Consider the following 13,201-nt stretch of genomic DNA (forward strand, 5'->3'; position numbering starts at 1 on the left):
TGTATCTACACACTGTAAAACTTTCACACATGCAGAATGAAAACTGTATTTTTACAAGAATAGTGTGCATTTCTTTTGGAGTGACCCTTGTAGAAAGACTTGGCAGGAATGTAGGCACCGTACTTGACTGCTGACAGCGGCGTCACCAGACTATACGGTGGCAGGAAACCGGGCTCCGGACGGCCACGTGGAACTAAGAGAGGGCAGACAGGCGTGTTCGGCGTATGGCTCTGGCGCATCGTACTGCAAGTGCAGCTACTATTTGAGCGGCACTTGGCTCCACAGTGAGTTTTTTTTCCATTTTTTTTTTCACTAGCTGCTTATATTTTATGACCCACCGTCTAATTTCTTACGGTGGGTCGTATGTTGCGACTTAGCCGTTGTGACTGGGTCCGGGGTCCGGAGTGACTGAAAGTAACACCACACCGGGTCCCGTCCCCACTCACACCGTTGCCCGTGTCCCGCCACGTGGAGGCGGGCTCTATTTGTTTACATCCATAGGATATCTTTTTTTGTGCAGCATTAGAAAAACTTATAACTAATACAAAATCAAGTGAGATATTAATATACAAAACGAAATTAAATGTTTAGAAAGAAGGGAGGAAGAGAATTGAAAAGAGAAGCGATAGGTATAATATTGCCCGTCACCTGGTTGTGGGCGGCGGCCCGGGTCTCGGAATGACGCTGGCCGTAGCTCACCATTCCTTTAACATCTACCATCCTAAAAACTAACTTAACTAGGAGAGATTAGGGTACGTTAAAGCTGGAAACTAAGACTAAGACCTCCATGTCCAGCCTGCTAAACTATTTACGATATGCAATAGAGAGGTAACTGATTTTGTGCTTGGCTCAAAGTTGCTAATTAAAGGGTGCTTGTGGTAAAAATAATAAGGTAATGACGGTGACGGTTTGTGTTGAGCCTACAAGGCTTCTAGTAGAGTACATCAGGCGCAAGCACCTCCCGGCCCCGCCGACAACACGACCTGAACGGTGGTTTTCCCCGATCTACAATAGGTATCCGTCGGGTGGGGCTCAAAAGAGAGGAACCACGATTAAGATCCTTCCATCCAGGCCGTGCGCCGCCTCTTACCGGGGGGCGTAGTTCCACAGTGACTCAACGAACTGTTGCATATCGATTATGTCAAGGACAGTTGCAAGCCACACGCCCTGTAGCGAGCATTCGACTGACCCCAAACCACAGCCATTTGCGACTTCAGTGGTGTCAAGCGAGAGCTCATTGGGGGGGGGGGGGGGCAGGATGGAGGTCTGTTGGTTTTTCTGATCAAAGCTGGTTCTGCCTCTGTGCCAGTGAAGGTCGTGTGTCGGTTAGAAAGAGGCCAGCTACGGGCCCGCAACCAGCCTGTCTGCATGCGAAACAGCCTGGACCCACACCTGGAGTTGAGGTCTGGTGTTTGATTACGTGTGACAGCAGGAGCACTCTGGTGGTCATCTCACGCGCCAGAATAACGCTTCAGTTAAATCACATCCCAAAGAAGAACTCTTCTGCCGGTTTCACATGGTTGAGTGAACGGTGTATGTGTTGCACCCAAGTGGGAGGAGACTGTAGAAAACCTGAAACATTAAAACAGCCAACTTCACTTTCTCTATTTTTTATTAATCTGGTTTCGAAACGTTTGCCGCTGATGGCGTTTGGTGCAGGAGTATTTCCATCATTGGCTTGAACTGATTAGATACTTGCTCGGAAACTTTGCCCAAGAAGACAAGAGGCAACTGAACACTTAGAAGGGTTTGAGACGAGAGCGTGCCCGGAGGCGATCTTCAGCGGCTGCAACAAACCGCAGGTGGGAAATAGCTCTTCCAGAAGGAGCGCTCAGCCGAGATGTTTTTTCCCATTTTTATTCTCGCTGGCGACGGCTCCGCGAAGCATAAGAGAAACATAACTCGGCGTCGGCGTTACGTAAGGCGGGTGGACGCTGATGCAACGGCGGTGCGGCCGGAGTGCGTGCGAGGTTGCACCTGCGACCGCAGCGCCACGACCTGGTGTGGTCGTCTGCAGCAGCCACCACCAGCCAGCTCTCAGCACGACCTGGTGGTCCACGGCCACTACGTCGCAGAGCCTCGTTTCTTACTCTGAGCATCCGATGCCAGCCACTCTGCGCTCATTTTGCACTCGTATACTGCCTGAACTTGACCTACACTACAGGATACACTCCAGTATCCTTGATTGCTCCTACCTCTACCAGGTGGAGACGACAGTTACCGCTGAAACAACCAGTTTTCGGTCTTCAGCTGTTGTACTTCTTGTATGATATACGGTGTTTGCCATTTAATATTTTGTCTTTTCTATAAGAGCATATGTATGTTCGTCATAATGCTGCGTATAGTGTTGTTTAAAATTCTGCTCCAATCTGATTGTGGTTCAAATGGCTCTGAGTACTATGGGACTTAACTTCTGATGTCATCAGTCCCCTAGAACTTAGAACTACTTAAACCTAACTAACCTAAGGATATCACACACATCCATGCCCGAGGCAGGATTCGAACCTGCGATCATAGCAGCAGCGCGGTTCCGGACTGTAGTGCCTAGAACGTCTCTGCCACTCCGGCCGGTCCAATGTCATTGTCATCACTGCCTTCGGGTGTCTTATGTTTGTCTAATTGCGCTTTTATTTTACTTTAAGAGTGTGTTTATGTGATAACTTCGTAATTTTGTGCTATTCTGTTTTTTCGCGATTGTCTTTCTTTGGCACTTTGTAACCGTTGTTGGCTCTATGGTCCTTGTAACCCAAAGCGAAAACGAAGGGAAAAAAAAGAACAGTTTCTGTTGTATCGGCATTTTTCCACACCAGTTTAACCAGGCTGTTAAAAGCGCTCTAACTAGCCGCTTTCTGAAATGCTCCACTTCCGGTTTTTCATTCCTATTATTTTCTGTAGCAAACGTATAAATCGAACAAAAGATTGAAAATTTTCTGACTGAGTTTCAAGATAAATAGAATGAAAATATTAAATTAAATAGGCAAATAAAAGAAAACTTGGCCCGTCCACCATTCTCTGCTTTTCTCTAAAAGTGGTAAGTGGTTTAATACTGCAAAAAAAATCACCACATTTCTCCTAATAATTCTAATTTTTTGAAACTGCTGAAAAATTGTGTTATAATCGGGGATCGTACCACTGTCTGCGCATTACCAATAGTCATTGCTGAAGGGTGCAAACTGAGGTTGAAGAACTATGGTTTTCGTGTTGCTTCATACCTTTCCGAGGGCTACAAGCAGATAAACGCGTATTGTGCAGACACAGGAGGCAGATCACCTAATTTCTACTTTTATTGTGCACTATAAATGAACTGATGATTAAAAATCTTATGGATGTTCTGCGGCGTAACTGAATAAAATACTTTGATTTTTGAAACCAACGTTTCGACCGTATTACAGCGGCCAACCTCAGGGCAAGACTTGCTGTGTAATTGGAGCTGGGGATCTAACCATACTGCTAGCGAAAGCACTTGACAAGCGGAGGAACCTGGGTCCCTGACGAACAGCCGAAACGTTGGTTCAACTTCGTAATTAAAGTACTTTGTGCAGTGACGTGGTACAACATTCAGAATAATTTTAATCATCGTGGCATCCCGAGGAAGTCTACGTAGTTATATGAATAAGTTGTCAAATTTTTAATTTATTACTGTTACCATAATTTCCTTCCTCATCTATTATTTCACAGAAATGGCAGGCAAATGTTCGATTTTTTAAAGCAAATGAATCATTCTACTTCGTTGCCAGATTACTTGGTAAAAATATTTCCAAGCTAGGGTCTGCGCCATTCTGCAGTACGACGGATGACCGGCGGCGACAGCGAGAAGCTATCGTATAGACGTGGCGGGGGACCAGGTCTGCCCTGCACACTGCACGCACACGCGTACTCTTAACTAAGCCGCGACAGGCGGCAACAGGGGCGTTATTGTCTCAGCAGTGGTCAACCAGTTCTGCCGTGTGTGTGTTGCTTGTTTCTGTCAGCACTGCAAACAAAATAGCACTGACCAGTTTTCCGATTTTCTGTAACAATTTTCGAAACGATGCAAATTTTACGAATTAAAATAACTAATTTTTTAAGGAAAAGGTTTATTTAAAAATGAAAAATCTTGGCACTGCTACTACGACTAACTCATATTTCTTTTTTTACTAACTTATTAGTAAATATAGAAATCATCTGTTATAGTCGAACCAAACAAATACCGAAAAATACCGGCTATTCAGAGCTAAAATACCGGTATCGGTTATAACCGGTCAGTTTTTCCCATCCCTAATACCAAGTAGGTTGGGCACCGTTCGCTCGGAACGAGTGAAGGCCTTCCTCGAGCTGCAGATGTTCGCATATCTTCGCTTTCAAAGCTTAGTGTCCCCATTTTTCCCGACCCTGCCAGCACATAAGGGGTGCAAATATTTGTGAACAATACTATATTGCCAGCCCTTCAATGTATTGGAGCTACCATTACACCATCAACAGTTGTGTCAGTATTTTCATTGTCAACTCTATTTCAAGAAGCCAACGTGTCGGAGAACAATTAAACGTTTATTGCTGTTTTATGAACTATGACTGTCAGAAAAACAATGAAAAAAGGAAAAAATTGATATGCCAGTGACCGCGAAAAAAGAGCGACACACTGCATGTTAATTTGTTCACTGCAATCCGACGTCTCTTTTGGCTTATGAGAAATTATTAATGATGTCACAGGATAGAGTAGAGAACGAAAGCACAGTAATTTGAGAGGAAATTGCAGTTGGAAAAAGGTTAGGAGTAACTGAAATTTCTGTCGGCAGGAAGGTCATTTGACTGATGTTTAGTGTTGTAATAACAGCAAGTACGAGGAGTGTAATTGTCATGAAAGCTTGCAAAGTAATTTCATCTGTCGTGCAAAAATCTTTTTAGTTTTGTAAAGAAAGGCAAAGAAACTTTTTTTTTGTGTTTTGTGATTATTATTTCTTATGACATGTTACTGTAGAGTAATTTGCAGATGTAAACAAATAGGGATAAAAGTCATTAAATATACAGAAATTTAGATTTGTATCAGCACGTAGGTAAGTATAGCTACAGCTGAATGTCAAAATACATAAATAATTTATGATAATTTCTTGACATTGACTTGCAATTTACAAAGTACGAGCTACTGCATGAACCTTCGAAGCGGAAGTAGCCGGCCGCGGTAGCCGAGCGGTTCTAGGCGCTCAGTGCGGAACCGCGCGACTGCTACGGTCGCAGGTTCGAATCCTGCCTCGGGCATGGATGTGTGTGATGTCCTTAGGCTACTTAGGTTTAAGTAGTTCTAAGTTCTAGGGGACTGATGACCCTAGATGTTAAGTCCCATAGTGCTCAGAGCCATTTAAGCCATTTTTTTGAAGCGGAAGTCGTTTCCCGGATGGCAATGTGAAATGCTGCTGCGATTTAATTCGAAGTAAACACTCCACAAACGAATTCACGTAATCTAGATATTGTTGGCTCCAGTTATGCATGTATCAGTATATGTCCTGTTTATACATGGAGTGCATAGGGGCCTAAAGATGGCATTAATGAGATGCTGAAACTGGTCGTCAAAATAAAACAACATGGGGTGTTCTGCGATTTTTCTTTGATAAAAAGATGGAAGTGTGTTTTAATATTTAAAATGAAAACAATGTGCCAAAGACTTACGTATAAAACACATTCCGAAGGGATAAATATAATCACTACTGCATTAACTTGTGCTGCCTAAGAATTTGTACTGAAATACTATTCAAAAACTAGTTTTTTTGTTTTGTTTGAAATGCATAGTACAAAGAAATGCGTGGATGCAAATACTGTCATTTCAGCCATATTCTGAGGCCAAACAACGCGCTCTGTTTGTTTGTAGGCTAGGTGACTTGGACTGTTATTTGAATAATTTAGCATTTTCATGTTACGTTACTAACGGCTCGCCACGTTGGTAACATCGGTTCACGCCTGGTCACTGATATTAAGCAACGTTGGGCCCGGCAAGTACTCGGATGGATGACCGTCTGGGAAAAAAAACAGATGCCGTTGCTTTCGAGGACATGCAAGTTGCTGAAGTGATGTTCAACTGAAAGACTTGCACCAGCCCGTGGTGCCGCGCGACATTTGATTATTTTTGACGTTAAAAGTCGTCATGTCCTGCCCTTCCTTGGGAGACTTGTGACGCACCGACAATAGCGAGGTCAGCGGGAGGCGGCAGTGGTTTTGGAGTAGGAAGCCGAGATCGACTGTGGTAACATCTCAGCGTAGAGGCGTACGAAATTGACATGTGAAAATTGAGTGTGAGGTATTTAAGTAGTTAGGCCGAGGACAATATTGTTTGATATGTAAAGGTTACTTAGAAGATTTAAATTCTAGGATCTTTCGGTTTCTGCAGAAGTCAATTTACGGGAGCACATGCAACTTTGCGATCCGTGTGAATTGTTAACTGGTATACCGAGATGCAGTATAAATTACAGACGGCATTCTACACTGATGAGCCAAAGAAACTGGGACTCTGCCTAATAATCGTGTCGTGTAGGGTTCCCCCGCGAGCACGCACCAGTGCCGCAACGCGACGTGGCGTGCAGTCGATCAACGTCTGAAGTAGTGCTGGAGTGTCTGTTGTTTACATGAAAGGAACTTTCTACGGCGGTAAGTAATGAATCTCTGGTCTCTTTAAATATGGATCACAAAGAGGAAGAACCGGATAGCATTTGATTACAAGATTAGTCGTCAACGTCTGGAGCACGTCACTCTGTGTAAGTATTTAGTGCCGGCCGCTGTGGCCGAGCGGTTCTAAGCGCTTCAGTCCGGAGCCGCGCTGCTGCAACTGTAGCAGGTTCGAATCCTGACTCGGGCATGGATGTGTGTGATGTCCTTAGGTTAGTTAGATTTAAGTGGTTCTAAGTCTAGGGGACTGATGACCATAGCAGTTAAGTCGCATAGTGCTTAGAGCCATTTGAACCATTTGAAGTATTTAGCGACAATACTAAGAAGCGGTATGAAATGGGACGATCACGTAAAGTCACTGTTACGGAAATCTATTGAAGGACTGAGATTTGTTTGAAAGGTTCTGGGGAAGTGCAGTACACGTTAGACGAATCCACACACAAGTCGCTAGTGCGACCAATTCGAGAATACTGTTCCAGTGTGAGGAGTCGTTATGAAGGAGGTACGATAATAAACAAAGAACGAATTCGGATATGGGATGCTAGGTTTGTTTCAAGTCGGTATAGCTGATACAGAAGTGTACCAGAAATATTCGAGAAATCTGAATGGGAACGCCGTTATTTGACTTTGTCAAATTGGAAGACAGACGAGCACTGTAAAAATGTAAAAAATATCTTATGGTAAGATCACTAAAACTCCTTTGTTGATTACTAGTTTCAACTCATTGAAGAGTCATCTTCAAATCTGAAAAAAAGAAAAATTGCATAAAATAAGTGAACAGTAGTATCATAAAAAAGCACTCCGTCGTCAGGCCACGAATGGCCTACCGGGACCATCCGACCGCCGTGTAATCCTCAGTGGAGGATGCGGATAGGAGGGGCGTCGGGTCAGCACTCCGCTCTCCCGGTCGTTATGATGGTATTCTTGACCGAAACCGCTACTATTCGGTCGAGTAGCTCCTCAATTGGCATCACGAGGCTGAGTGCACCCCGAAAAATGGCAACAGCGCATGGCGGCCTGGATGGTCACCCATCCAAGTGCCGACCACGCCCGACAGCGCTTAACTTCGGTATTCTCACGGGGACCGGTGTATACACTGCGGCAAGGCCGTTGCCACAGTAGCATCATACATTTTATATTTAAACTTCCGTTTTATGCTACGTACTAATGAAAATTTTTACTTCATCCGGTATGTATCAAGTACCAGATATTACACATCGTCATAATCTGTTGAGCTGAATCGCTCTTGTCGTCATGTAGACACTGAAACATTTTGTAGATCGTGGCAGAGTATATTTGGTAAGTGGTATAAAGCTGTAAATGTGACGATTAGTGCTTTATACCACTTACCAAATGTACTCCGTATGTCATGATCTATAAATTTTTTCGATGACTACATTATGCTACCATCAAGGCGTATGGCGGGCAGGAACGACGAGAATAAATTAAGATAAATAACGGCACGAACGGAGTCGGGTATGCAGGATTGCCTCGCTCAACGGTGAATAGTGTAGTACAGAAAATTCTAAATAGTGGTAGAAAAATGCTCAGCCATGCGCTTGCGGAATAATTACTTAGATGGTGATGTAGGATTCGTTCGGATCACTGTGTTTTCGACGGCAGTTTCACATTTCGTAGAGCAAGACACATTTTCTGCTCTGATCCTTCACGGATGTTCGATGCCCCGTTCTCAGAGACTGCCTGGCGATGTCGTACTCGTAGACGGCCCTGACTTCTTTTTTGGAACGAAGAACGCTCGGGCGCATTCGCGCTACTTACTACTCCCGTCGCACGTTCCGGCGGGCGCTGTAATTTTATCGACTCACGCGGCTATAAAAACAGCTGAGCGGACCGGCAGGTCGGCGCTGCTCCAGTTGGGCGCCCGCAGCATGTGTGTCAAGGCGGCGCAGGCCAAGAGCGCAGTGGGGGTGGGGGTGGGGGGCGCAGTCGTCAGCCGTGATGTGACCGAAAAACGTCACGCAGCGGCGGGCAGGTCACGCGGAAATGTTGCGGACCCGCGGCGAGGAGGAACATCAGCCGCGGAGCCCGTCGTCCTTGGGGTTATGTCAGAGCCTGAAACTTTACTGGCCGCCTTCCAAGGTCACGGAATGCCGACCTATCTCCGTGTTTCACTCGGCGTTACGACATTATTACACAGTCAGCGCTGTCGTTTTATTACAAGGTCAGAATTTTCCGACCTATCGCCTTGCTTCATCGGTTTCAGTGTCCTTACAACAGTGATCATAAAGTTATTACTGTCACTAGGAACAAATCAATCTGTCATCGTGAAACTTCGTGCTGGTGTCACCTCCGTAACCAATACAGGTACTTGAAGGTTGCTGTCGATGCGCCACCTGAAGAACATATCTAATCATATCCTCCGTAATTGTAATAAATGTTATATTTCCAGTGTAACATCAACGTTATCTTTTGCATTTCACTACAGTACACACACTGGGACTTAACATCTGAGGTCATCAGTCCCCTAGAACTTAGAACTACTTAAACCTAACTAACCTAAGGACACCACACACATCCATGCCCGAGGCAAGATTCGAAACTGCGACCGTAGCAGCAGCGCGGTCCCGGACTGAAGCGCCTAGAACCGCTCGGCCTCCGCTGCCGGCGTTAATGAAATATCTGAAAATAAAAAAAAAATAAAAAAAAAGGTGTCATCGGCTCAATCAATGGGATAGGTCCCTTCATCGGGGCACGCAGTTTCCGCGAATACGCTATTGTGTCATATCTGTTAAAGTTTACACACATCTGTACAGGGTGTTCGGAAATAGCGTTACAAATTTACAGGGCTTGTAGAGGCGGGTGAGTAGATAATACATTGAACAGGATCCCCGGTCTGGAAACGAACCGTTTCCTTTATACGACGGTTTCAATTACATGTGTAATGCATCTGCTAAGGGGAAACTCTCAGATGGGACGGAGCACCTGTACAAGAACGTGCTCTGTAGGTACGATGGCTGTAACAAAGTTGATTGTTGCCACATCGAGTCGTTGTTGTAATGCTTCACTACCGTTTCGTACGTACAGTATGCTGGGTTCTTTTTTGATTTGGAAACAATGTAAACACGCAACATTTTAGTGTTAATACGAACAAATAGGCTTAAATGATAATGGATGTCTCGTTATGTTTCGTTTCGAATTGTTGGCTAATAAATTGGAAGTGAAACACGGACAGTGAAGAGTTTTAGACAAGAACAGAACGGAAACTTTCGAAATGTGGTGCTACAGAAGAATGCTCAAGATTAGATGTGTAGATCACGTAACTCAAAAATGGTTCAAATGGCTCTGAGCACTATGGGACTCAACTGCTGAGGTCATTAGTCCCCTAGAACTTAGAACTAGTTAAACCTAACTAACCTAAGGACATCACAAACATCCATGCCCGAGGCAGGATTCGAACCTGCGACCGTAGCGGTCTTGCGGTTCCAGACTGCAGCGCCTTTAACCGCACGGCCACTTCGGCCGGCTGATCACGTAACTAATGAAGTACTGAGTGGATTAGGGGACAAGAGGAATTTATGGCACAACTTGACTAGAAGTTGATGGGACGCGTTCTGAGGCATGAAGGGATCACCAATTTAATACTGGAAGGAAGCGTGGAGTGTAAAAATCGTAGTGAGAGACGAAGAGATGAATGCACTAAGCAGATTCAGAAGGATCTAAGTTGCAGTAGTTACTCAGGAATGAAGAGGCTTATACAGGATAGAGTAGCATGGAGAGCTGCATCAAACCAGTATTTGGGCTGAAGACCACAACAACAAGCTAATAATTGTACTGCGTCACCCCTAAATGAGTTCCTCAACCAGAAAGGGATGAGCTAACATCTGTATTGAAACTGTAGTAGAACGGAAATGGTACGTTTCCGGTCATGGGTTCCTGTTCGAAATACTACGTACTCACTCCCCTCTACAAGTCCTATAAGTTTGTAACGGGAATTTCCGAACACCGTGTATAGGTGTCAATACATTTCAAATCTCATATTGTTAGGAGATTTTGCCGGCCGCGGTGGTCTCGCGGTTCTAGGCGCGCAGTCCGGAACCGTGCGACTGCTACGGTCGCAGGTTCGAATCCTGCCTCGGGCATGGATGTGTGTGATGTCCTTAGGTTAGTTAGGTTTAAGTAGTTCTAAGTTCTAGGGGACTGATGACCACAGCAGTTGAGTCCCATAGTGCTATGAGCCATTTGAACCATTTTTTGTTAGGAGATTTTCGTTGGCACCTGAAACGGATAACGTGTATTCGAAACGAAGGAGGCTAAAAAAAGAAAAAAAATTAAAAAAGGAAATAAAGAAACGCATCTTACTGATTACCGAAACACAAATTGTTAGAAAACTTCTAATAAAAATTATTACTTAAATTTGGTTCGTAGTGGCCTACTTGGGCCTGACATAAGAAGAAATTAGAGGTTGCTCATTCAAGGCAACAGCGCGCTTTGCATCGCTTATCAATACCTAGTCTCAGTCCACAGAACGTCGCTTTATGTTGTGAATATGAGAAAATGCTGTGAACTGTTCGTATCATCCAATGATGGTTGTAGAACTTTAATTACTATTACCGTATCACTACGACAGCTTTTTTCACTGTTTAAAAATGGTTCGAATGGCTCTGAGCACTATGGGACTTAACATCTTAGGTCATAAGTACTCTATAACTTGGAACTACTTAAACCTAACTAACCTAAGAACGTCACACTCATGCCATGCCCGAGGCAGGATTCGAACCTGCGACCCTAGGAGTCCCGCGGTTCCGGACTGAAGCGCCTAGAACCGCTCGGTCACGGTGCCCGGCTTTTCACTGTTGCTTAGTGTCTTCGTGGGTCAACTCACCGCTAAGGCGGCGAAAGTTTGGCAACACGTGGTAAATTAGTGAGCGTTAGAATGCGTCTATCGTCAAAATACACAGAGGAATCGACCCGTTCCATTGATAGAGCCGGTCCAGAGATAGCAACCTTCTCCTAACCTCTTCGTTACCTTGGTCCACATATGTGGACCTTTGTACAGTATGTTTAGGCGTATTTTTCTGTTTATAGACCAATCGTCTGCGAGTATGGACCTTACAGTTTTTAGTTTTAAAACTAGGGCGCAGAATTTTGCAAGGAACGATTTGTGTGTTAGTCTACAGCTATTCGTACGCAGGAAATGGTTGGTTCTACAAATCGAAAAGATATATAAATAATTATTGTGTCTAAATATTAGACTGAGAACCTGTTTTTTTCCTAACGTTCCTTAACTATTCTAAATGTTCAGAATTACTGCAAAATTGTATAACTTTTGCTCGTTACTAAGAAATAACCAATTTCCTGGAGGTCCTTGTACGTGGACCTCAGTGCATAACGCATATTTACTAAATTTCAAAATCGTCTTCGATAACAGAATATTGAAATAACCGTTATTTTTACACCCTACAGTAATAAAAAGACATTCTGAATGACAGCAATGTGGAATAATATGCTTGGGAAGATGAATTCTTGTTTTTGACTGAAGATTGTCCTGCTGATCTTGATGAAACTGACTGGTAAACAATAAGAACGTAAAGATGTCGTGCCAGTAGCTAGGATGACGTCCTTGTAAAGCGAATTCTTCTGACATTGGGGATGTAGAAAAATATGAATCAAAAGCGAAGAACAGCTGTGTTGGAACCAATTTCAGAAGTTAGGTTTTAAAGTGTTGGCCAACTACAAAAATTTGTGGAGGCAAGGAATGCCTCAAAATACAGGAAACGTGGCTGCAATTCTGAGATAAGAGACATATTTTTGTGTCAAATATGAAACGCATTTTAGTATTGTGAAAAATAAATATTCTGAAGCTTATCATAAAACATATGTTAAAGATTTATTTACTGGCGGTGAATTTATAACTCGCCAGAAATTATTGTATGTTTATTAATTTCTTGCATTTGTGAAGTTGTTTTGCAGCACCAAGAAAAACCTGTATTGAAAATCATTCAATTAAAACATTTTAACAAGTTTGTTTGTGCGGCCATCCTCCGCAGCAAGCATATAAATACTTGTTTTGCAAATCAAACTGCCTTTTCCTCCTGCTAGTAATTTTATTTAATCCATACGCGTTTCCGTTTCTACTGTTTTAAGGCATCATCAGTGGGACATATGATGATAACAATTTTGTTAGTTATAGATTATCAAACTGTTCACTTCGCGATTTTAACATTAAGAATCATATTTTCTATGTGCGTTAGCAAATACAATTAAGTGTTTCAAATGAAATATGTAAAGTGCTAATAAAATATTCTAATTGAAGAAAAAAGCAAAGACTCACAAGTTTTCATAATACGTGAGATCTGAGGTCCACGTACGTTAATCAGCAAAAAATATTTCATTTCCATTCGTATCATGTTTGTTTATTAATTTGCTGGAAAATGTGCAAAGAAAAATTTCCTATGATTTTTTTTTTTTATCTCAGGAGTGAAGAGGCTGAACATTTGTAAAGCATGGGTACACAGTCATGCAGGAGGAACACTCGGTGTAACAGATACGCAGAGATGTAGGAACGCGGACAGGCTAACGAGAAATGCAGGATGATTTCGAATCTTCG

At 43.4% G+C, this 13,201-nt stretch overlaps 1 long non-coding RNA gene and 1 pseudogene across 1 annotated transcript in view; one reads left to right on the top strand and one right to left on the bottom strand.

The window, feature by feature from the left end:
• The window catches only part of LOC126199099 (uncharacterized), a 428,303-nt gene that overhangs the window by 197,019 nt on the left and 218,083 nt on the right, over positions 1 to 13,201 (top strand). The window lies entirely within an intron of this gene.
• LOC126200074 (5S ribosomal RNA) lies at positions 7,631 to 7,748 on the bottom strand (annotated as a pseudogene).

This window comes from Schistocerca nitens, chromosome 8 (genome assembly GCF_023898315.1).
Source record: "Schistocerca nitens isolate TAMUIC-IGC-003100 chromosome 8, iqSchNite1.1, whole genome shotgun sequence".
In the NCBI taxonomy this organism is placed as follows: domain Eukaryota; kingdom Metazoa; phylum Arthropoda; class Insecta; order Orthoptera; family Acrididae; genus Schistocerca; species Schistocerca nitens.